This window comes from Seriola aureovittata, chromosome 11, assembly GCF_021018895.1.
Source record: "Seriola aureovittata isolate HTS-2021-v1 ecotype China chromosome 11, ASM2101889v1, whole genome shotgun sequence".
In the NCBI taxonomy this organism is placed as follows: Eukaryota; Metazoa; Chordata; class Actinopteri; order Carangiformes; family Carangidae; genus Seriola; species Seriola aureovittata.
In genome coordinates, this window is record NC_079374.1 from 2,065,654 (window position 1) to 2,089,762 (window position 24,109).

Below are 24,109 nucleotides of genomic sequence, written 5' to 3' on the forward strand. Positions count from 1 at the left end.
GGACGGATTATAACCCCTTGTATTATTACTAAACTGGCAAAAGACATTTCCACTGCTGATGTACATTACTGTGGTGAACATGCATGGATTAAAGAACAGATGTATGTTAGAGTTGCTTCTGAATTGACCCCAAAATTATGTTAATAATTAAAAATTCAGGTGTGAAAAACTGAAAATTAAAACCTCGAAAACTGTTAAAATGATGAACATTCAGGAACAAAACAAAGGATATCTGTTATAACCTGAAAAACTGGTATCAATTACTTTTATAAAATACTCTATGTATTGGCTTTGTTTCTGAATTCATAAAAATGTATAACCATTAACTGATAGAATCAGAGAAAGTTTAAGATGCTTTCTAACAAGCGTACAACTGCAAATTCCACTGACACGCTGTATTTCAGTTGACAGTTAAAAGCAGTTTCAACAAACCAGGGGACAGAAATCCTCTGTCAGTGGCTGCAGTGTAGATAAACACCAGCAGAGAGCAGCAGATCATTTTGATTCTAGATGCAAACATGCAGTAAAACATGGCGCGTGTTCTGGTTTTATCACATGTATGATAGTTTATGAAATATCTTTGTCTTTTGGACTGATGGACAAACAAATCAGCTGATTTTTAAGTGTTATTTTGGCCTGTGGCAAGTTTGAATGTAATTACACTAAATGAAGGATCAACAAAAGAGTAATTGATAAGGAAAATACACATTAGTTTCAGAGCTATTACAGAGTGTGAGGTATGGGTGCAAAATAATGTTTCATTATATTCTCATCTTGGTCATAATTGAAAATACAAGCTTGTTTACCCTGCAGATGTAATCAAACCTTTAAGTTTTAGAAAAAACTAGTAAGTTTGACTTATTTATTGCAGTTCTAAATAACCTGCGAAACACAGCTCAAAATTATTGAATTTATTTATTATAATCAAGTCAAGCAAAGTTTTATTTATCGCAATAATACAAATCACTAATTTTCCTCAGGGGGTTTATAATCTGAACAACATGCACCAGCCTCTGTCATTAGAGCCTTGTTTCAGATAAAGAAAACCCATTAATGATAATGAAATAATAAACAGCAATGCATGAGCAGGTGACATTTCGTTATTATTATACAGCGTCTTTGTTGTGTCAAATTAAACAGTCCCAAGCCGTTTCAGTCTCACTGACTCACTCTGCTGCTGCTGCTGTTTCTCCACTGATTAGTTCAGTTTAGAGAAACTACAAGTGTCTTCAATCACAGTCAATCAGCTCCTGATTAACACAAGACCAGACTGAAACAACACAACCTCCAGTCCAGAGCAGCGACGCAGCTGTCACTGCAGAGGAATCCTCACATCATACTTCAGTTTAAACAAGGTGGAAGGTGATTATTATTCATGATCAATTGCACTATATTTCATCCACAGTATGTAGAAATTTTATTTAATTTTTCTGTATTTTATTCTTTATTTGAGACAGAAAACGTGGAGAAAAGGCGACAAAAGGTCTTCGGCCAAAACTGGACCAGAGGCATCGTTCTTCTGTTTCATGCAGAGAGCAAAAAAAGGACACAGGTAAATATTAAAGGAGCAATGAACTAATTTTTACACATGAAGACACTTTAATAATAATAATAATAATAATAATGATAATAATAAGGCTTTATTTATATAGCAGTTTTCATAGAAGACATGCAGCTCAAAGTGCTTTACAAGAGAAAAAAAATCAAATAGTACAACAAAATAAGGGCAGACTGAAGGACAATGACGATATAAAGACAGTAGATGATAAAATATTAACATGAAAATAAAATAAGAAACCAGTAAGAAAAGTAAAATATGAGAGAATTCATTAAAAGCCAAGTTAAATAAACAGGTTTTCAGCTGTTTAACGAGCAACTCATGAATTCATTTACTAATTATGACACAAAAAGGATAAAATGAGTTGATGACATTTTATATCTAAGTGGTCAAAGGTCAACTTCACTGTGACATCATAATGTTCTGTAAAATCACTTCTGGTCGTTATTCAACGCTGTAACTCAGGAAGGAGAGGCTGCTTCCTGTAACTTGGCTGCCTGGTGGATGAAACGACCACGAGACGGTGATTCTAGTTACATTAGCACTGAATCAACTTGTAGTGAGAATCATCACCTGACTCTAAAGTGGGTTTTCTCACCTTTCAGCTCATTGTTTTGGTTTCAGTTCACTCTCAAAGCAGCAGCTGTCAGTTGGTGCAGGTATAAATGTGAAGATGTTGTATGTGATTACAGCATCTTTCAGTTTAATCTGATGGCAGTGAGCTTTTTGTTTAAACGGCCACTGGGAGGCACTAAAGTACAATCTCCACACCAAGTGTAATATATACTAATAATTACCCCGTTTATCAGATTAAACATGATTGATTCCACAGTAAGTGACTGTCACCCATTTGTTAGAGTAAGAGTGTGACTCAGCAGAGTGTCCCCAACCAACACGACTCACTGAGCTTCCTGTTCTGAATTCACAGGGTCAAATTAGCTGGTGACGGCCTGTGAAGTCTGGCCAAACTCATTATAATTAAGACAATAATTCTGATTGACAGTGTTTGCCAGCAGACGCAGGCCTGTGTCAGCAGCTGGAGGAGGCTTCACCTCTGCCAACTTAATCAATTCAAAGTGGCAGCGGGGCCTCGATCAAAGGCTGAGCCTCAGATCACTGTTTTAAAAATCTTGTATTTACCATACAGTGTGTTCTGGCAGACTCATCAGCTGACATGTTAATTGATTTCATTGATCCAGTGTGGAAATAAGGCTGGTGCAGCAGCAAACAGAGGAGAAACAGGGATGTAGCCTGGGAACTAGACAAACATGTAAAAAAAATAAAAGAAATGAAAACAATTTCAATATGTGATGGAGTAAAGTGGAAGTTTCACCCACTGAAAACATTATGAATGCTAAACATTAGAACCGCTGCTGAGGATGAAACGGTCTGTTTCCAAGCTCTAATGGCATTTCCTGCAGCAGGTGTGAGAGTCATCATGGCGAAAACATTCAACTTTTATACAGAGCAAAACAAAAGTTTGAGTCCAGTCTTTTACATTTTTGCCTTTGAATATCACTGACTGACTGAGTGATCATATTTCAACCACTGGTCATCGGAGTGGCGAGCTGGAGTCTACAGAGCTGCTTTGTTTTCCTTACTGCTCGGGAATGCAGGGAAGAGGAGGAGCACTTACAATACACTGAGACTTACTACTTACTGGGGCAGATAGACGAACCAGCTGTGCATTTTATGACTAAAGCTTGAAAATTTCAGCATATAATCTACACACCCCAAAGTTTTATTTCACACATGGCAGCAATTTGCTCCATTTCTCCATTATTATCATGTGTATCTTTGCCAAAAATGCATTTTTCTTCTAATAAAGATGCTGCTGTGACATAATTTTGCTTAGAGCACCAGTTTTGCAGTGGGATTGTAGACCCCAACATTTCCAGGTGTTAAGCTAGCTATAGCTTGTTAACAACATTGATAACTTCTGCTGTGTGTTCTATGGAATTACATGACTAGCCAGCACATTAGCAAACATGCTAGTTTGGTCTGGACCACACTCATTACTCCAGGGGGCTCCGCTCTGTCCCAGTGGTCAAATCTGAAATTCCTCCACGTCTGAAAATAAAACTCCCTGGTTTATAGAAACACTGGAGAAATGTTCATGCTTTAGTCATAACATGCACAATAACCTTCTATATACAAGCTCATCTGCTGCACTATATATAGTTTTTCTTAATCAAGGAAGCGTTTTCTATTGTAAATTACACACACACACACACACACACACACACACACACACACACACACGCACACACACACACACCCAGTAAAATAAATGGTTAGTTTTGCAGCCCTGTTCTTTCGTAGATCTGTCTCCTGGCAGACACTTTGACTCAGGTGTAATGAATAACATTAATGATCACAACAAATACCAGGTTCCTGAATCTATAATTCACCTGTTCTCCATCAGTCTCCTGACGCAGGAGGTCACCTGCCCCATAGAAACCGTTTAATCGTGTTGAAGCTGCCGGAGGAGGCCCGGCAGACATCTGAGCAGCAGAACATTTCCTCTGACGTGAAAGGCCAACAGAACAGAAAGCTTTGCTAAACTTTAAATGACTCTCTTTGCCATGAGAAGGAAAACAGGGAAAGGTCTCAGAGAGTGTCAGGTTTATAATGCACGATCAAAGGGAAATGCCCTCAAAGCCACATTCAGCCAGCGGGCTGAATATCGACTCAGGTGGCACCTTAACAGCTGAGTCGAGATAAAAAAGGAGGCTGCAGCAGCTCGTTCAGCTCCAGTGAGCAAACATCTTCCCTCTGAAAGGCCTGTTCCCTCTTCACTCAGAGACTCAATGGCTCGAGCAGAGGAGAGGACTCTGAAAAGCCCTTTGTCAGTCGCGAATCCCTTTAAAAGAAAGCTGTGAAGTAGCTGGAGCACAAAGGCAGCGTATGTGATTTCCTTCGAAATCTCATCCAGGTGTAGTGCAGCTAAACAGGAAAACACTCTCTGCAGCATGTTTGATGTTCCCTTCAGGAATATGTGAGCTGCTTCAGATGTGTCATTTTCCTCTTTGATGTTTTTCCTTTTGGTTTGAACGTAGAAATGCCCAACAACGTTTGAGAAAATCCATTTCTGTTGGAGTCACGGTCAGAAAATAATGATATGAGGTCACATGATCGTTAAAATGAAGAAATTCTTCCATACAAGAAAATAAAAACCTGTAAATCATCTTTAGCTACATGTGTAGTTTACTGGTCTGGTGCTAACTGGAGTGATAGCATTAGCTTTGTACCAGCAGAGGGCGCCTTCCTGTTAGCGTGATGTAGAAATGTGGAAGTTAGGAATTATTTTCAACTGCTGAAATATCTCAACAACTGTTGGACGGCTTGTCCTGAAATTAATGTTTCCCATCAGCCTCTGCTCTACCTTATTAGCAAATGCTAGCATGCTAATATGCTAAAATAAGATGGTGAACATGGTGAACATTACACCTGCTAAACATCATAGCATAGGTCCTATTAGCATTGTTACTGTGAGCATGTTAACATATTGATGTTAGCATTTAGCTTAAGAGACAGCTGTCCCAAGCCTCTAGCACTGCTAGCATGACTTAACACTTAGTCGTGTTACTATGACAACAGAGTCGTTCTAGGAGTTGTTTTTTCTGCCTGGGATTGAAATTACCAAAGACATTTTATCGTGAAGGGCTGTCTAGTTCACAGAGAGAGACTGTGTCCAATGTTGACGACGTAAAACCAGCTTCTTTGTCTTTAAGAGACATTCAGCCATTAACATTTAAATCTTCAGTAACAGCAGCACTTACATTACTACCATTTTGAATAAACACTTTATATTTAAGTAAATTTATACTTTATATATAAGTATGTGGAGACTTTTGGTTTGAGAGTATTTTTTATGTTTTAGGCTTTTTAAATTACAATGATTACTTTGGGACGAATGTGGCACGCTGTGAGTCAGACCTGATCACTGACAGTGTTGCACCTGTTTGAATGAGAATATCCCTGAAACCAGGTTCCACATCTGATGGAAAGACTGAGGAGGAAATCCCATGGTGTCAGGGTGATGTGTTGTATCTATCACTTACTGTAGTCCTGCAGTACTCAGGTGTCCACACACTTTTATAAATGCATTTTTATTTAATAAACTCAGAGTTAATGGAGTTTAATGGAACAGATGTACCATTTAATCCAATCCTGTACAACAGCTCTGCAATAAATCTTTTCTGTGTGAAGCTTGTAATGCCAGAGAGGAGTTAATTAAACCCTGTGGTCATTTTTTTCAGCTGTAGTTAGAGCATTATAGATGTTTTCTGCCCTCTCTCTCCCCAAACAATAACTTGAAGCCTGACAGTCGTAAACCGACTCTTACACCCTTGAAATCAAGGCAACAGTCCTCAGCTCCATCCGTTAACCTGCTTTATTACCGTGGTGCTGCAGGGCGGAGGTCTGGAAAATTAAATACCTGCCTGTAAAGAAAACATCCGATGACCGATATGTGAGGAAGAGGAGTTTAAATGAAGAAGACCACTGGCCTTCAGAGAGCTGGCCGCCCGCCAGTCATTAATCCGTCTGTTCGGATGTGAATGAAGCGTCGGTCTCATCGTTGACACTCAGTGTGTCTGTGCTTTATTTCGGCTGATGGCGTGACTAATCCCATCAAACTGAAAGGGAGGAAGAGGTCTCGCCACACTGAGGATCATAATAATTGGATTGTGAATACAGTCATTTAGTTTGCTGCTGAATGGGAACTAAATTAACTGTGTTTGTTTCATCACCCAAACTTAATCCCTGTTGGTGATGAACAGGGAGGCGCAGCTGCACAGAAATTACACCCATCAGGGTGAAAAACAGGATGGAGACAGTGCGAGTGTCAAATCTGCACAGATACAAACTGCATATTTTTATATGAAAACCTCATCTCAACCAAACCAACACACCTTTATCTTTTCTTTTACTCAATCAGTTAAAGTCTAAATTAGATTAAATCCTCTTACAAGATCTGGTTAAGAAGGCAACATAAAAACAGCCGTACAACAACAATAATAATATAGACATCATTAACCGACCTGAAACACCAAGACAAAAGAGAAAATCCCAAATGCTTCTCTGAGCACAGGAGCAAAATACGTGGGTGTTGTTCCAAACACAGCTGGATATTTAGATTAGGGAGGTGCTCCCCTACATTTACCCATAACACCCTTCTCAGTGTAGATCATCAAAGGGTTATAACATTAACTCTGGCCTGACATTTATGGCAAAGTGAAATGATATTTGGTTAAACTATAAATGTTGAGGTGGCAATACGTTTTGCTGTGGCTACATAGCTAACATTAGCATTAGCTGCCGTTTTCTTTGCCAGTCAGGAAGAAATGTTGTAAGTTCAACATCAGACTTCATTCCTTTACTCGCCAACAGCTGTCTCCAGAGGTGGAGACAAACACTAATGTTAACTCTTGTTTCTATCCCGTCTTTCCTTACCACTGAAGTTAGCATGCTAACCAGCTAGCCCCACCCTGTCTCGTCACTTTTGGATAGTGACGCGCTGTAGCTCCAGTCTGCCCTGAAGACGTAGCTGCTCAGAGAACGGATTATAACCTGTTGTCATGTAAACGTAACGATTGCTGAAGCTCTTGTCAAGCAATGATAAACCATTGAAACCAAATTTTTAAAACAGGTCTTCTGTTCTGTTTGTTAACTGAACAGTGAGTTAAGTTAGTTTTAAGATCCTGATTGTTTTCATTTTGAAAGTAAGTAGCCTGGTGTTTGTTTTTTAGTAACATGTTTATGTGGGTGTTCGGCAGTTTTTAGTGTCCCCTGGAAACATGCATGCTGTCCTGATGGAACAGTTCAGCAGGCAAGTTTCTTTCTTTCCAAAAGTTAGATTGGAAAATCAATAGCACTCTTGTGTCTGAGTAGTGTGTGTGTGTGTGTGTGTGTGTGTGTGTGTGTGTGTGTGTGTGTGTGTGTGATGTTTCTGTTCTGTTCAGAGGAGTGAAGAACAGAAACTCTGTGTCTGTAAAAATCATAAACCGGGGAATTGACTCAAATACCGGGATCACACAGGAGAGGGTTCGATCACACAGGAAAGCTCTGCAGCCTGAGGTCAAACACAGGACGTCAGTCAGCTTAGACAACAACACAGGTGAGGAGCAGGTGAAAGGTCACACCTGAGGAATACTTACTAGTAAGAGGAATGGCTGGAAAGATTAACAAACAGGTAGGACAATCTGACACCGGAGCAGAGTCGAGTGGCGTGGTCTATGAAGGTGTGGCTCGTCGTAGCGGTTGTCGACCGCGGACGCCAATTCGAAGTGAGATGATCTGGTCTACAAAGGATTTCCACTTTGTATCATGAACTGTGTCAGCCAATACTGTTGCTAATTCAGAAAAAATCAGAAGCGTTTCCAGTGGACACAAGCACGAGGGTGGCGGGTACCATGAAGGCGTAATCCTAACCGCTGGGTTCGAGTCCAACCTGTGGCCCTTTGTGCCATATCATCATCTCTCTCTCTCTCTCTCTCTCTCTCTCTCTCTCTCTATCAGAATTAAGCAACACTTCCATTGTGTTGTAGGACTGAATTTGCAGCCTGTGTGTTTATTTGCATGTGTATTCTTACGTTGCAGTGCACTGAGCTCTCCGGGCCTCCGTAGATTACCAAATAAAACGGTAAATAAATACAGAGACTTAACTCTGGGTCCCTCTGAGACTTTCTGCTGCTTTTGGTGCCCCATGAGCTGCAGACGTCTGTCATGTCACCAGAGAATGAAGTGCTTCTTCGGAGTAGTGGGCTGTAATGAGGATGTGATGGATACAGGAGATCCGTCAAAACACTTGGATCCAAAAGCAGATTGATATTTTACATCAGACCCTTCTGTGAGAAGAGTCTCTGATGGGAATAGATGACAGCACGTCTTCATGACGGAGGACAACATCTGTGACGTTAACATGCCACCAGTTCATCTGTTTCATACTTGATCTCTGCAAGAATACAGAGGATTTTTCTCATTAATCTCCTCTTTCATCAAATATTTATGGTCTTTCTCTTATACACCCAAGTCCCACATGAGATGGACAGAAATAGAATCATAAGTAAAGCTGATTGAATCGGTAATTCACTTCCTGTCTCGTGGAAATTTGATAAGGCCGAGCAGTAAGTGTGCAGATGTAATGAAAATGGGCCTCAGCTCCTCAGGATGTGTTCGCCATCCTTCAAACAGATGATGTGTTTGTTTCCTTTGTACAGCTGAGGAGGAAATCATGAAGCAGACACGTCGGGTTGATGCTGAGGTGAGATATTCAGTCTCTCGTCACACCGCTGCTTTCACACCCACCTGCCAACAATGAATGTGATTTCAATATTTTTCCCCTTTTAAAGGTTTTTTCATTTCCTACCTTCACTTTTCTTGTACCGACGCTGCAGTGACAGGAAAATATAACGTCTTCCCAGGGTTTATATCGCAAGATGGAGAAAGAAAAAAAAACATGACAAAACTTACAACATAAAACTGGAATTAATTTTGGATTACACTGGTAGAAACACACCTGATTAATTAACGAAAAAAAAAAGAAAAGTGAGCGGTGAAGAGGGCTGTCGTTTCTTTAATAATTCAAGTTTCAGATACGAATTTGAGCAACACCCATAATGCAATTTTATGTCTTTAGCCGTGTCCTAATTCAGGGGCTGCATCCTTCGGAGGGCACGCTGTGGACCGCGAAAGCTGAACCCAAAATGACACGGTCTGGTTTACGAAGGATTTCCACTGTGCATCACGAGCTGTGCCGGCCCTTACATCAGAAAGTGCTGCTCCTGTTGCCTAGCAACATTGACAGTAGGTAACTTTTTTCTTTACAAAAACCTGAGGTTTTAAATAGGGCTATTTGTAAGTTTTTTATTAACACTGAACGGGGTTTGTTGTCGGGAGCAGGTGGTGGAGATTGTCGTTTGACAAGAGCTTTGGCCATCGTTGTGTTTACAAGACAAGAGGTTATTATACGTTCTCGGGGCCACAGTGAGTTGCTATCCACTATCGGAAAGTGACAAGATGGGCTGAGGCTAGCTGGTTAGCATGCTAACTTCAATAGGAGAATAAACGTAATACAGAAAAGAGTTGACATTGATGTTACTTTCCATCTCTGGAGACAGCTGTTGGTGAAGTTTGATGCTGAACTCACAATGTTTCTTCTAGACTAGTAAGTAAACAGCTGTTAATGCTAACGTTAGCTATATAGCATTAGCATAACTGAAAAGTAGTTCCTTTAGGGCCTTTTTTAAACAGTTGTACTGCTAGTGGTTCAACTGAGCTGAAACTGAATACTTACATCTAAGATTATAATACTTGGGCTACTTGAAGGTGTTGTTTGCTTTCATTACTGGCGTGCAATGAATCTTGGGATATGTTGGAGCGTTTGTTGCCAAGGAAAAAAAAAGGTTGCATTTCTTGGCCAAATCTGAAGGAGCCTTTGAAATGGGTCAGTCTAGTCACGCCTCTGTGACACAGTTGGTCTTCATCCCCCGAAGGATGTGGCCCCTGAATTGGGGCACAGCTGATGTGTCCTAATTTTATTTACTTCCTTAAATACTGTAGTTCTTATATTGTGCCCCATATTATGTTATTGCGTTTCATTTTGCTGCCAGCTGGTGGGTTAGTTGCACAAAACAGTGAATTTATTTTAAATTCTAGAGGGTGAAGATCCCAAAGTTTCTGAAAGTATCTAGTTTCTGACAGGCTGAATTTTGGTGAAATGATGCACAGGACATCAAGATTTTTTCTATCTAATTGACCGGTGCAGAAATAAAAAAAGATGGAATCAGTGAAGAGGAACGAGCTGATATATGATACTGTCAGACAGTGTGGAGTAACATGATTTTTCTCACCTTAATGTTCCTCGACATGTTTTAAAATCCACTGCTATGATTCATATTTAGTTTAACATGGTTTTCACTCATAAAAAACTGGGTCTGAAGCTCATCTCCGCTTACTTCCTGTTTGAGAAATCTGGATCAGGCCTTGAGCCCCGCCCACCACCTGCCTGCTCCAGGTGGACAGGTGAAAGAGTAGAGAGTATCAAGATGGTTAGAGGAGGAAACATCAGAGAGACTCAGCCACATATTTGAGCCTCAGTCAGACCCAGACTCAGAGGAGGAGTCTGAGACCAGAACCAGAGACTAGCAGACGGGTCAGAACAGTTAGCTAGTTAGCATCTTTTCAGAATGACTAGTATAGTTAGCATCTTTTCAGAACAGTGAGTGTTGTTAGAATCTGTTCAGAACAATTGGCGCAGTTAACATCTTTTATTTGTTTATGTTGTTTGTTAGCTTGTAACTGGCAGTGGCTGACATAGTATTAGTGGTTGTGCTAATGCTAACTGTAGCCCTTTCTACTGACATGGTTTCAGGTTTATTTAGCCCCGCCCCCACGTGTCAACAAGTTGACAGGATTGGTTCCTTAGGGTTGTTGCCCTGAATCTGTTTTTATGAGTCGTTGGTTCACTGCAGTTCAAGGTGGAAACACTGAGTGGACTGGATGTTAAGGGGTTAATTGTGGAGAAGGGAAAGTTTATTGTATACTCTATAAATAAAATAATGAAGCCTCCTCCTGCTCCTCTGTGAGAAGCGTTTAATGTGCTGCTGCCACGGCTGAAAAATGACGACCTGGAGTTGATGCCAAGCGAGAGAAATGTTTTACTGCTCTTTCAGGTGGATGTTTGGCTGTAAGCGGCAGGTGTTTTCTGTCTGCTGTCTGATGCTGGAGAGAGAATATCAATCATCAAGCTGAAGACTGAAGGAGTGTGTTTGGTAAGTCACACCAGAGGCGAGTTAATGTTGTATGTATGAGCTACAAACTATTTGGGAAGTAAAAAAAAACAAAAACTGCAAGATTACAAAGGAGGTGAGAGACAGAGAGAGGATTATAAAAACTTAGCCTCCAGACCCAAAGAGATCAGACCAGCGAATAAAACACTGAATCACAGCTCTGATCTCTCTCAGGAAATTAAAATATATAGAAAACATTTTTGTTTTCATACCCTACAGATCCTAAACCCTTATTTTTCTCCATGAGTGTTACAAGGTGGATTCACCAAACTGTCACAATCTGCACAAACTTCAGCCCGGAGAGCACAACCTGCACATGTGGAGGTACACATTCACCTGATTCGATTATTGGCTTTGGTCTGTCTTCAGCTGTGTTTCATTCACGTTAGCAAATAACAAGAATTTCACACTGTAGAGTTTCAAGTCCTGTTGGTGGAAAACAGCAGACAAAAGTTAAGCAGCGACAGCGTTAGAGGAGCCGAAACAATGAAACTCTTTCTACACCAATATTAGCAAAATTTTACACCTGCTAAAAAAAAAAAGCGATTGACTCCTTTTACAGAGAGGAGGAGAGAGAGGAAACAATATGGCCTCCAGCTGTGACTGTGGAGACATAATAAACCCACCATTTTAAACTTAGTGAATTGGCAGGTCATGATGAAGCCGAGCAGGTAAACAGAATAATGAGTTTGCATCAAGAGTATTTCAGTATTATTTATTATTTTTGTGAATTTCAGTTTCATAAATAAACTCCAATTTATTCAGATTAAGACTTTATGGTTCTTTAAGTCAGAACCACTAAAAACACTTTGTATGTATCTACTTTTGTTCATAAACTCTAAATACTTATGAATGTGACAAAATCTCTAAAATTCACTTATAAATTATTTATTATTATTTATTCACTATGAATAAATCTGTTCGTACAGGTTCTTGGTGCACGAGGTACCAGCTGTTTTCAGCCCCCACAAAACAAGAAATGATTGTTTTATATTTGTTTTTCCCTCCTTCAGTCAAAGTGGAGGTAAAGAATGATTTGGCTGATTTAATCTTTTCGACCCATTATCAGTGTTTTTATAATATTGAGCTCCAGCTCTTATCTCTGACTTTCACAACCACTTGGCTGCAGCTGCTTCATAATTGGTATTTTTGACATGTTGCAGCAGTGTAAGCATTTATTTATTTATTTTTAAAGGCACAGAAACGTTCAACATCACTTCATGCAATACAACAAAGGCTAAACTGCTGAAAAACCATGTAATCATAATTATCATAATAATGTGAGGCTGTGATTTGAACGCCTGCGGGTTCCTGAAGTGATGAACTCTGACGATAGACACGATGCCTTGTTCATGTTGACCTTCAACATGGTGGAATCTCTTATCGTCATCATCTTTAACAGCTCGCCAGAGAAGACGGAGGCGCGAGGACGACCTGGAGCGAGACTCGTGATCAGTCACGTTACAGGACGAAAGGAAACGCTTTGAATGCTGGATGGTTTTCTGTTTTTAAGATGCTGCCACTGAGACCTCGTCTCACAGCAGACATTAATTAACCGTCTGAGGTCGACGGATTTTTCCATTTATATCTCTCTGATAAAACAGCGTAGAAACACGGTTTAAATGTTGTTAGAATCTGTAAACTCTCCACTTCCCGTTTCATATTCTTGCAAGATTGTATATGTCTAAAGCCGGAGCTAGAAGGCCTCTAATATTTGGTTAGAGTAGACAACACTTTTCATTTTAGGCATTTATTATAAATTCATTTACTATTTCACTCACATTTCACATTTCGAGCACCAAAACATTTCATCCGCATCAGCAAAGGTTTGTTTTCACAAGCATCTCAAAAAACTGGGCTTCAATTTTTCAGCATTTGGGCCAAATGATCTTTGCAAACAGAGTCACAAAGGGGCCTGAAAATTGTTATTATCTTATATACCCTCAGGCTTCAGAGGATTAATATTGGCTGCTTTCCATCCAGGTGACAGGGGCAGGTGTTGTACCTGTAGGCTCAGTAGTTGTTAATGTTATTAGTTGTATCTCTGCCCAGAGAAAGGCTGCAGCCAGTTATATGTTTGGGCTTTCAGACAGACAATAACATTGCATAGAAATATAATGTTCCCTCATAATTTGAATGTGAACACTGCAATGATGCAGCAGGACGCCATCGCAGAACTGGGCTCTAGAAGAAAACACAACAAAAAAAACAAACATGCAGAGTCGTCTCACAAAACAGTTAAAATAAAGTGCAACTCACATTCCTGGTATTTTTATTTTGTAACAAGAACACTGTATTTCCACAGTGCACCTCAAGATCGTGGCAACTTTCCAGAGCAGGACAATGTGTCCTCATGAATCTCTTTACTGCCTCGTAGTGTTTTGGCTTCAGACTCACAGATCTGTTCCTCTAGCTGGACTTCCTGATGCCCGTTCCACCAAATCAAAACAACAACTTTAATTTGCAACATGGGAATTTCCTCTTGCGTTCATTTGGAGACGTTTCATTAACTGAAACAAACACCATACTTACTGACTGTATCTAAAGATGGACATAGCCTCTGTGACTTTGGTGAATGCCAGTTTAATATCTGTGACTAGCATACGCTCCTGTTAGCATTGTTAGCACAGCTTGGCGCCTCAGCATCTTGCTCAAAAGCTAACTCAAAGCTAATGCATTTTCTAGTTAATGAGCTAAGCTAACAAGGCAGGTAAAGTGAATGCAGACACAGATAAATGCTAATTAGTGCTAACATATAAATACATGAATTCTAGAATTTCACTCACCTCAAAAAAGCAGCAGATTTCCAAATTTTTCGGACACTATTTTTCTTTAAAGGATGTCGCTAGGTAACAAATTAGCAATGTAGCAACATGATGATGTTCCCATTTTTAGTCCCGCCCACACAGATCTCATCGGCTGACTGTTGGATTGTGTCGTAAGTAGGTAAAGCAGCAGGCTGATTCAAATCGCTGAACAAACCGAAGGCTGTGAATGTGAAGTCTTCCAATCATAAGAATTATCACAAATTCAACCAAGCGTTCACTTCTTCAGTCTTTTAAGGTTTTTTTCACCTGTAAAAACACTTGCCAAGTTTTCCACTCGCTGCGGTTTTTCCACATGAATATAATCCACTTCAGAACCAGTTTTATGAGGCAAAGTCAAATAAAGTCAAGCTTCATAAACTCTAACTACAGTGAGGAGGATTCGTTTTGTCTTTTTGTGCTGCAAAAGCATCTAAATGGCCTTTTTTTTTTAAAAAGTTGCTAAAACACAAAACTTTAATATGTTAAATGTACAGAGCTTGTTTGTCTGACTTGCCATGGAGGGAAGGACTAAGGTGAATATATTAAGTCGGTTCAGAGAGGGAAAACTTCCTGCCTGTCTAACTGCACAGGCTCCAGCTGCTGACAGAAATGCCCACGCCACGATTATCAGTATCCTCAATCACTATTCGTTTTTTTCTGCTGACTTGCAATTTATAAAAATGAATGGTCACAGATTTTACACTTCAGGTTTTTGAAAAGCAAATTCAATCATTTTCAATAATTACAAGAAAAACATCTCCAGGATCCTGCAGGGAGCGATTATTCTCATTAGTTCTACCTGTGTTTGACGAGTCAAACTGTCGCCTGTGTTTGTGATCAAACACTTCATTTAAGATATCAGCGGTTGGTTGATTTGAAGCCAAATATTAATATTTCTGTCAGCATCGACCCGCTGTTCAGCGAGCCATGTTTACACTTTCCTCATCCCAACAACCGTGCGACTCGACGGCTCAGGGAAATGCTCCTTAAATATTGATGTTGTTTTCAGCAGATTTCCTTTCATGCCGACGCTCCAGCTGCTCCAGCTGCTCCAGCTGCTCCCGCCGCGGTGATGAGAAGTTCGTCAGCGCGGTTCTGTCTCAATTAAAGTTTTTACACAACCACAGGGTTGTTACAGTCAAACTTATTCCACCCAGGAATCATCACTTTGATCCAGAATATTTACTTACTCTCGGTCCTGCAGCTCTGGTAGTTTCTGCTCAGTTTAGAAACAGACATAATGACTTATTAGTCTCCTGAAGCTCTAACCAGTTATTCATTAATGAGTGAGGAAAATAAAACTTTCTAACCATCGTCTGTCTGCACATTCATCCATACGTCTGTCAGCCTGTAGAAACCTGCTGTTTATCAGGAGCCGGGACATTCTCTAGTTTCTGTTAACAGAGTGAGTTTTTTTGCCATAGGATTGATTTCTGTTCAGGTGCGTCATGAGTTTGCTGTCGACACAAATATAATCCCACGGTGATTTTCTTATCTTTGGTGGAATAAATTCAAAAATAATGAGAGCATCTCCACTTATTGTTGAATCTTCTTCTCCATTTTTAAAGCCTAGACTCTGTTCTGCAGAGGTGAAGAAGAACTTCAGTTAAATACAATAATATAACAATGAAAACACAAGAAAAATATACTTATTAAGTTTGTAATCTATATGACATTATGTCAGGTTGTTCATATTAATGCATCGATGCTTCAGCAGCATTTCATTGTGGTTTTAGTCGCTCCCAACCTAGGGGTCGGGCCCCTCCAAAGGGTCACCATATAAATCTGAGGGGTCGTGAGATGATTCATGAGAGGAAAGGAAAATTAGATTCTTTTACATCCATCAGAAACGTTTAGGGATTTAATGTCTTTGTAGAACTGAAACTAATTTAGAGTTAAACATGTGAAAAGTAACTGGTAATTGTCAGATACATGTAGTAGGGAAAAAGTATAATATAATAGCTTAAATAGTATCTAAAAATTGTACTTGAATGTACTTTCCACCAATGCTGTTCTGACAACTGAAAAATATTTTTTGTCGACAAATACTGAGAAAAGTATGAAAGCAACAAAACTCTATTTTTATTTATTTATTTTACATAGAATAACAAGGAAGTATGTTTGGCAGGCAAGACTTCCAAGCCCTCAAAATACAAAAAGTTTAAGTTTTTAAAATAGTTTCAGAAAGTGAAGATGAAAGTGTGTGGATGAAGTTTAACATCAGAATATACCGGCTTTTGTATTATTAACATTCATGAAGACGGTGCTTTTATTCTGAAGGGCATTCAGTATCAGTCTCAGGAGGATAATGCAAATATTTTCCTGAGATAACCCAAATGTTTTCAGAGGAAGTGATAAAACTAATCGTCTTCCTCTCTTATCTATAGTATCTTCCTCCATGTCTTCGCCTCTATATTGAAACACAACTCTTACAGGGAAAGTTGAGATCATCCTGTTAAAGTCAACACTGGTTTAAATCATCGCAGACGTGCAGACACCAACCTCATCTCTACACATCATGTCGGACACAAAGTTCATGTTGTTGTAAAACATTTTCTGTCTTCATTCGTCGACTCCTTCAGTTTTTGTGTCTCTGGTTAAAGGATCCGTGTCGTCTGGTCCTCCATGTTTTTAGACACGTTTTCTTTCCTGCTCCAGGCAGCAGTTTGGCTTCTTCTTTTTTCTGAACAGTGTAAAAAATCTCCAGATGCTTCAAATGTGTAATCCATCATGTAAAACCACGAGTCTGCATTGTGTCAAAGTCACATTATCATTATGAGGCAATGCAGAGGAGAGTTTTCCACTGAAACTGCTCAGTTAACAACCCTCAATGATAACTGTGACAGAAATAATGCAGACTTGAAGTTCACTGAGATAAACCAGTGGTTGAAGGTGGTGACGTGGAGCCCAGGGGTGAATTAAGGTCATGACCAAGGGAAGATTTATTTTACTGTATATTTTTAATAATGTTTCACTCCATAAAAAAAACAGCAAAGAGGAAACATATTATTATTATTATTATTATTATTGTTGTTTTTATTCTGATGTTTCAAGTAAATGGAATGAAATTTCCAAAGTTTTAATTTTTATGTTTTCACGTGTGGAAATGGAAGAAACCAGGAGTAAAAATCAAGTCTTCATATTAATCACTGTGCTGCTTTAAGACGACGAGGACAGTTATTATAGTAACACACAATGCTCTCAGGAACATTACAGCAACCGCCAGAGCAAATGATGGAAATTTGCGGCTGTAAACAGAGCTCACAGAAATGCTGATACGTCTCAGGTCCAGCACAGTCAGAGACCACGAACCTGAGAAGTCAAACCGCAGTGAAAACTTCTGCAGCTTCTCATGTAACAGGGAAACTACAGCTGTGTCCCGACTCAGGGGCGAAGGTGTGGCCCTTCGCGGCCAAACCAAAACGAGACAGTCTGGTCAACGGAGGATTTTCACTTTGCATCGCCAGCTGTGCCCTTACCTTTACTGGCCCCTGTCGCCTAGCAACCTTGACAACATGATCTCTTTTTTTTTTCTTTTTACAAAAACTTGAGGTTTTAAGGCCCAGAGTGAAATGAATCTTGGGATAGTAGCCCAGGAAAAGAAGGATGCATTTGAGCCTTCAAAATGGGACAGTCTGGTCGCACCGCTGTGATGCAATCGGTCACATCTCAAGACAAAACAACCCTTTTAGCCAGAAAAGTTCAATTAAAAAATAAAAATATGTTGTTTTTTTTCCATTGGAAACGTAAAATATGAGCCGAGGGGGAAGAAGAAGCTGCTCAGGTTTAAAAAACAGAAACTACAAATAACCAAAGTTTAAGATTTTCATACAGAGATGAACGGAAACCAGCAGCTGGATGGAAACTGCCATGGCTCTTCATGTTCAGGCAGCTAAACCTACTTACTTAAGTAAAGTGAAAGACAGTCGTCATGGTTAGACAATACAAATGTCAACACTGACTGGAGACAGGATGTGACTGTAGGGTGTTTGGATACAAGACGAACACTTACTCCATCACCCACAACCTTTCACTTACTGCGTGAACTTAACAGAAAATATAAATTCATTTTACACAATATTGTTATGAAGTTGATTTTTAAAGGAAAAGTAGTTTAACTCTGTGCTGCTGTGAAAAGATTGAGCCGGTTTGTGGTGAGTTCAGGGGAACAAAGTGGTCGTCACATGTCAATAGCCGCTCGGAGGTTGGTGTTCCTTCCTTTGTTTGGCCACTTCCAGCATTTCTTTCAGAGGAGCAGCTGGAACTGACATCTCCTGCAGGCCGGGAGCTGAGTCATGCTTTATTATGCTTAAGCTGCTGCTGGTTAATTTACTCTTAGAGACGATGTGTTTGTACCATCGCTGTAACACAGTGTTCATTCTGACTCGGCATATTTCACAATCAGCTGATTCTCTGGTAAAAGATAACAGCTGAGGTATTTTATCTTTTTATGTTTAATTTTTTTTATAAAGGAGTTTCCCTGAAGAAGCAGAAATGAACAAACAAGTGCAGCTCCAGTCTTGTGTAGTTTATGAGGATGTGTCTGAGCAGGTGGAGCGCTGGGATCAGTATAAACATGTAAATTATAATGGCAAATTATCAACTACAAAGAGAAGGTCAATTCTGAACAGCAAATACACCCGTGAATTAAATTTACTGATAGCAAAAAAGTAATTCATAAAGTAAATTGAATATTAATAGCTGATGTGCTGCACCAGAGAAACAAGACAAAATGACATTAATGGCATCATTTACATGAAAAACACATCTTCAGGAGAGACAGTTTACAGTATATTCATGACTACGTGTCTGACAGTAGAAGAGGTTTTCCCTCAGCTGTACCTGTCTACCTCTGGAGTTTGTTGCTTCAGGAGATGTTTCTAAAGGTTCATGTTTTCAAGCACATGAAGAAACTCATCAGTTTGATTTTATTCGTAGAAATGAGAAGTTGATTAACGAGGCCCTTGAGAAAATTTCATCAGAGCCTCGTCTAGAATTTATTGTAAAATCACGTCCACAAGTATTTTTTTCTTCTATTTTTGTTGAGTGATCCTTTAATTTATTTTAACATTTAATCAACATACACTTAGTGCACCTTAGTTTCCATGAAGGGAAAATTTTACACCAGGAACAATGTTGTTACTCTAATGTTGGATTTGTTTTCATTATAAAATAATTTGATTTATTTTCAGTAGAAAATAGATAATCTCCACATGAATGTTAAGAAATATATTTATATTTTATGTCTGTGTGAGATTCAGATTTGCGTGAAAAAGAAGTGAGACGCCGAATCTCTGAGACGCCCGCTGTGTGTCCGCTGTAACCTCCGTCACTCTACACAACAGTGTGTTTACAGCCTTAAAGCTACAACATATAATTATATTTTAGATGATAGTCATCCAACTTAATGTCAACATTTTGTGTTTCATTGTTTCAGCATGACTGTTCCCCGTGCACAACCCAAGCTCCATAAATAAACGGTTTTTCCAGTTTGGTGATGAAGGAGAGTCCTGACCTCAACCCCATCCAACACCTCCGGGACGAACCTGTGATCCAGACCTCATCGCCAACATCAGTCTGGGACGTCACTGATGCTCGTGTGTTAAGAGGAAATCCCCGCAGCAGGTTCAACGTCTGGAGGAAACACTGAAACCAGAAGGGTGGAGGCAGCAGAACATTAATGAACATGGATTTGGACTCACATGTGGCCGGAAACTTCATGTGTCCAGGTGTCCACATACTTTTGGCCACAAAATGCACTCTGGGAAAGAGCAAAGCTCCATTGATGACTCATGAGTTTCTGTCCATGAGGTCAGACGTGTTCACAGTCATTCATCAAGCCGGCGTCTCCTGCTGAATATGAATTAAGGGATTTTTATTCCGGCTTCTCGCTGTGTTTTTTTTCTTCTTCTTCTTACATTTATGAAAATGAAACATGAGTGATTATTCAGCGTGTATCAGCTGCCTGCTCTGTAGTGTGAGTGTAATGTAATCTAGTTTCATAGACGCGCTGCCTTTTTATCTGTCAGCCTGTGGTTCTGGATACGAACTCGGCCTCTGATTTATTGCAGACAGGAGCTTCAGAGTCGATCAATTCCTACATCTCCACCTCGTCGTTCATCACGCTGATTGAAAGGCTTGATAATGACAATACACACGGAAATCAATCATTCACATTCTTCTTTTGTTTTTCTTTGTACTTGTTTGTTTCTAGCCGTGTGTTCATCACTTTGGTCCCGACTGAAATGTCTTGATGTGTTGTATTCATGGTCCCCAGAGGAGGAATCCTAACTTTGGTGATCACGTTTCCTCTATTGCTTCCATAAGGTCGACATTTGTGGTGTTCGGGAGCTGTAATAACCTGATGATCCTGTAACCCTCTGTACTCAGGGTTGATCTTTTCAACTGTTCTTACTCCACATGTTTTTTAGTGTGTAAAGTTTTACAAATCTTTAGTTAAAATCATTCGAAATATGATCAAAGAACAATTTATGGTTGTAAAGAATATTGTTTCATGTTCATACAAACAAAAACAGCTGAAAATGAAAGAAATAAAGCTTTGAAGTTACAGTCTTTTTAAGCCTACCTGTAAAGCAATTTCATTCTTTAACTTTTTCATTAGAAATCTAACTGAAATTGAATTGAACTGAATGAATAAATGATGTGTATTAGATCATGTTTGAAACGCCAGCATTTCCAGCTTGTCTCTACATGACATGTAAATAAAGTTATGTTCATGTAAATAAAACATGTCCCAACGGTACTTTCTGTTTATCGTTTATTAGCATACTAACATGCTAAATTAAGATCAGCATGGTCCCCCTCGAGTGCTGAGGACGGTGATGTCAGTCCAACAGGTAGGTTCATGACGGAGTACGTGGCTGGATTTCAACTGAATCTTCTGAAGATGAGCGTGGTCTCCAGAGAATGAACACTTAATAATTTTAATGCCTCTTTTATATTTCATCCAGAGCAACAGTCAGGCAAAAACATTTACAGGAGTAAACAAGAGCTGTGGGTAGATTATCATGAGATACTCTGAGCACGTTCCTGCTCCCCAGAGGATGAACCATTTAAATTTTAATGAGCCTGTGGAACACTAACTTCTAAATTAAACTTGGTGTGTCGTATACAGTGCTGCATTCAAATGCCACTCGACTCATACTCACTGTCCTGGGACACTAGAAGGTGGAGATTTTTTGAGGCGTTGTGAAGGAGACAAAACCAGGAATTTAGCACAAGTTCTGTCTGTGATAAAAGATGAAAATATACAGCAACAGAAAACAAGGAAGTAGATGGTTTGTTTGTTCCCTTAACAAAAAAAAAACAGGCTGAATGGAGAGATGACACTTTCTAGTAATAGTAATAGACAGACAGTATAAAATAATTCAGCCAACTTTAAAATAGAGAATATCATGGTCCAGCAGATTTTAACAGATTATTAGAAAAACCGCCACCATCGGGGCGAGATGAAGTCTCTCATTTCAGATGTTGAGTCTCTGTGGGGGTCGAAGTAAAGTTTAATATTCTGTTTCTCCACTTTCCACTGCAGATCATAAATTATTCTGTCAGACACTTTAAAGTGTGATTCAACCTCACACAGTCATTCACACGTCAACTTGTTTTTTTATGCCAGACTTCCTTGAAATTATGTACAATTTATGTACAATATTCTGCGTTTAATGGTTGACAGAGGATGTGTCTGCTCCTGCACGCCGTTGTTTTCCTGACAACAATCAGAGATGGAGACATTTCCCCACCAACTCCGCCTGAGTGATGCTCCATAGATGTGGCTGTAAACATTTTGCATAAAACATTAAAGAGCTGCTGTGTTTTGGTCAAACAAATATATGCGGTGGTGGCAACCTGCTGTTTGTGATTCTTCTGACTCCTTTATTTTTTAGGTTTTGATTTAAATATCAGCATTTCAACTTTATCAGCTGTTTATATGCCAATTGTGTGTTTGATGCTGAGTTCTGTCCACAGGTGGAATAAAAGAACTAACAAATTAGTAAAATACAAACAATAAACAAAAATATTTCACTTTAACGTTTTTTGACGTTTTTATACCTTACTATAGTATGATGTTTTTTTTTTTAAAATGTTTTTATATCTTACGATACTATGACGTTTTTTGATGTTTTTATACCTAACTATACTTTGGCGTTTTTATGGCTGACTATACCATGAAGTTTTTTGACGTTTTTGTGCCTTACTATAATAAAGGTTTATTTACGTTTCAGTGACTTACTATACTATGCCTTTTTTTGACGTTTTCATGCCTTATATATTATGGCGTATTATTACTTTTTTATGCCTTATTACTATGCCTTTTGAAGTTTTTTTTTTACTTACTATACTTTGATGTTTTATAATGTTTTTATGCCTTATTATACTATGACGTTTTTTGACATTTTTATTCCTTATTATACTATGACGTTTTTATGCCTTACTATAGTATGACGTTTTTTGACATTTTTATGCCTTATCATACTATGATGTTTTTTGATGTTTTTATGCCTCATTATACGATAACATTTTTTGATGTTTTTATGCCTTACTATACTATGACATTTTTCAACGTTTTTATGCCTTATTATACTATGTTTTCATGACTCATTATAGTATGCCGTTTTTGATGTTTTTAAGCGATACTATACTATGACGTTTTTATGCCTTATTATACTATGATGTTTATTGACCTGTTTTATGCCTTATTATACTATAACGTTTTTGATGTTTTTATTCCTTATTATACTATGACATTTCTTGACGTTTTTATGCCTCATTTTATTATGAAATTTTTTGACATCTTTATGACTCATTATTCTATGACATTTTTTTTACGTTTTTATGCCTTATTGTATAATGGCGTATTATTATGTTTTCATGCCTTATTATACTATGACGTTTTTATGCCTTATTATACTATGACTTTTTTTTACGTTTGTATGCTTTATTATACTATGACGTTTTTTGACGTTTTTATGCTTTACTACAATATGACGTTTTTAAGCCTTATTATACTATGACAGTTTTTGACATTTTATGCCTTACTATAATATGACGTTTTTTGATGTTTTCATGCCTTATTATACTATGACTCTTTTATGCCTTATTATACTATGACGTTTTAATGCCTTACTATACTATGACGTTTTTTGACGTTTTTATGCCTCATTTTATCATGAAAATTTTTGACATCTTTATGCTTCATTATTCTATGACGTTTTTTGACATTTTTATGCCTTATTGTATTATGGCGTATTATTACGTTTTTATGCATTATTATACTATGAAGTTTTTTGATGCTTTATGCCTTACTATACTATGACGTTTTTTGATGTTTTTATGCCTTATTATACTATGACATTTTTAGGCCTCATTATACTATGAAGTTTTTTGACGTTTTATGCCTTACTATACTATGGCGTTTTTTGATGTTTTTATGCCTTATTATACTATGACGTTTTTATGCCTCATTATATTATGAAGTTTTTTGATGTTTTTATGCCTTACTACAATATGACATTTTTAAGCCTTATTATACTATGACAGTTTTTGACATTTTATGTCTTACTATACTATGACGTTTTTTTAATGTTTTCATGCCTTATTATACTATGACGTTTTTATGCCTTACTATACTATGACGTTTTTTGACATTTTGATGCCTCATTGTACTATGACATTTTTTGACGTTTTATGCTTTATTATTCTATGTTTTTTGACGTTTTTATGCCTTACTATACTATGACATTTTTTTAATGTTTTTATGCCTCATTATACTATGATGTTTTCATGCCTCCTTATAGTATGACGTTTTTTGACGTTTTTAAGCCTTATTACACTATGACAGTTTTTGACATTTTATGTCTAACTATACTATGACGTTTTTTGATGTTTTTATGCCTTATTATACAATGACGTTTTTATGCCTTATTATACTA

At 38.4% G+C, this 24,109-nt stretch overlaps 1 protein-coding gene and 1 long non-coding RNA gene across 3 annotated transcripts in view; one reads left to right on the top strand and one right to left on the bottom strand.

Moving 5' to 3' along the window:
- Positions 1-24,109, bottom strand: part of lrch1 (leucine-rich repeats and calponin homology (CH) domain containing 1) — a 313,647-nt gene that overhangs the window by 17,566 nt on the left and 271,972 nt on the right. The gene's annotated exons all lie outside the window — the stretch shown is intronic.
- On the top strand, positions 6,870-23,140 carry LOC130177968 (uncharacterized). Of its 2 annotated transcripts, XR_008829094.1 has the most exons (4): positions 6,870-9,367; positions 11,236-11,334; positions 11,572-11,676; positions 19,597-23,140. It is a non-coding gene; the product is annotated as an uncharacterized LOC130177968 (long non-coding RNA). The 2 variants fall into 2 exon arrangements; XR_008829093.1 differs by lacking the exon at positions 11,572-11,676.